The sequence below is a fragment of the Aptenodytes forsteri genome, unplaced genomic scaffold (assembly GCF_000699145.1).
Source record: "Aptenodytes forsteri isolate BGI_AS27 unplaced genomic scaffold, ASM69914v1 Scaffold143, whole genome shotgun sequence".
NCBI lineage: Eukaryota > Metazoa > Chordata > Aves > Sphenisciformes > Spheniscidae > Aptenodytes > Aptenodytes forsteri.
The window spans coordinates 7,637,688-7,640,271 of NW_008794951.1; positions in this window are offsets into that span (position 1 = coordinate 7,637,688).

Genomic DNA, 2,584 nt, shown 5'->3' on the forward strand with positions numbered 1-2,584 from the left:
AAACCTCCCCATCAAGATACAAAGATATAAAAAAAATAAAACCCCCAGCCACAACAAAAGAGAGATCAAAGTGACAGTTTCTCATATGATTTGAATAGAAAGCAAGTAAGCAAGCAAAGACATTTGAAACTTCAGTGATTTAATAAACAAACTAAAGCATAATCAGAAAGAGCTAATCATCTAACTTCTATGTAACATTAACGGCAAAGGATCGTCTAGTTAGTCTTCCTGAAATGGAACCCAATAAAAATCTCTAGAGATAAGGAGATCCTTGCTAACAGTGTCAGTCCTCATGATCTTGATTTTCTCAAGGCTTCTCCTTTTGAGGTCTGAATTAATTCTGGATGTGGTTGGGTAGCAGATGGGATGTTATTGAGATGCTCTGATGTATCCTATAACTAAATGTCTAAATTGCATCAACTATTTTAGTGTTCTTTCCCATCTCTTCCAGAGAGAAGTGCCTGTAGAAACTTGCATTGATACAATTTATCCCATCAAATTCTACACACAGGAAAAGACTCACAGCTTAGAGAAGGCTGACAAGGCATATTCTCTTCCTCTTAAAAAAAGATATATGTATATATTTATATTTATATATGCACACTTATATAGAAAGAGAGAAGGAGAGACTTCTCATAATCGTTGCAGCAAATTATAAATGATGCACGAATGAAAAATTCCCGTTGAGTGCACTGAGAAGTGTATAGACAGTGCCACTGTAGAATCAACGTTTGCCATGTTATTCACTTACTGAGAGCCACTGACTCAAAAGTCAACAGAAAAAGCCTCTGCAGCTATACGTATCAACCTACAGAGTATTTATGCATTTTCCATTTGTTTTCCAAAACAGTTCAAAATAAGCATATTGCAGACTTTCAATCACATCAAGTTCTCCAAACTTCCAATTATTAGAATCTAAAGTAGCTTTGAAAACCACATATAGCAATGTGCAAAAGGAATCTTAAGTTCTAAAAAAATGAAATAAAATAATCATTAAAAAGCAGACTGGTAAACTGCAGTTTCATGTTTCTGTGTTAGAAATAGGCAGAGATGGTCAGTGATTCCAGATTATAATTAAGGAATCTCAAGGATCATTGGATTGCTAAATTGGGTTTTACCTCTGCAATTAAAAAAAATCAAGACTTAGTTTACTCTGAGTTATTATTTGCAATCAAATTAGCTATATTTATTAGTTTGATTTTTGCCATCATACCTATTCTGAGCAAAACCTTAATTTTAAGGAATTTATAATTGTATAAAGATTTAACTTTCTGACCATCAAAACTATGCAGGTATTTAAGCATTTTCATTCTAGCGTCTATGGAAGAGCTGTTTCTCACTTTACTGCTAACATCATACCTACAGTATTCTTTATGTGAGTAAAAGACTTTGAGAAGAATTTGCTTATAATGTAAGTTGATAATGGTGTCTCAAGATTTGGGAAAAGGTAAACCATCGACAGAATAGCTAAAAGACAGACCCAAGATACTAATGAAAAAGGAGAGATTTTGGAGTATAAGGCCAGATAGGAGCATTGATGGTCTGATCTGATCTCCTGTAAATCATCTGAATTTTATACTTGTGCAAGCTGAATATGTGTGAAGGGGTACACACAACACATACCACCAGCTGGAGACAAGGCACTGCTATGTATCCTGCTGTATGCAAAAAAGTGAAAATGTTGTTCAAATTTTCTAAAGGACAAGTATCCATTCAGGACCTTAATCCAGTTTGAAGCACATAAAGCTCATAAATGTAAAATATTTTGCTTTTAGAACTAGGGGAAGCAATTCAAACATCCTCCAGATATCATTGCTGTATATGCCTCAGAGCTAAAATGCCGTAATTTCACCAGTTTGTCTCCTCTTCTGCAGGCAAACGTGTATCTGTAGCTTTAATTCAGGCACAGGTGCAGTTCCAGATACTTATGCTTCTAATTAAACAGTATTGAGTTGCAGGTGTAAATCAGTCAGAAGCTGATTCACATTTTAGTTGGGCTTCATTACTGGGTGCAATTTTAGTCTTGGTAAAATGTCAGTCTAAAATTTGTTCTCTCTGTGCAAAAGTAAATGCAAAGCATACCTCGTTCCATTATATGCTATGGCAGAATAATCCTAACTGACTAAGTATAAAAACAAGGGATAAATTACTTTTGAAAGATGTAACATACTGATATTAAACACAATCAAGAAATAGACAAAAAGAAAATCTAACCACAATCAGCTTCTTTCAGCATTTCATTCGGATTTGCTTTTAAGTGAATGATTAAAGAACTATGATGCAAAATGATGTTTAAGAATTTGCATGATGGGGCAGAGGGTGAGATCTGTATCAGAATACCTTTTCAGAATGCATCTCAGTATAGCACTTGCCTTCATCTCATTAAGTACGTGGTATTTTCTCAGATCTGTCTTTTTCCTTACTAACCAAGAAACATCTGAAACCCCACAAGCTTCAGAGCTAAGCTGTCTTGAACCAGTGGATTTACAGTCACAACAGAATCATAGAATCGTAGAATCATTTAGGTTGCAAAAGGCCTTTAAGATCATCAAGTCCAACTGTTAACCTAGCACTGCCAAGTCCA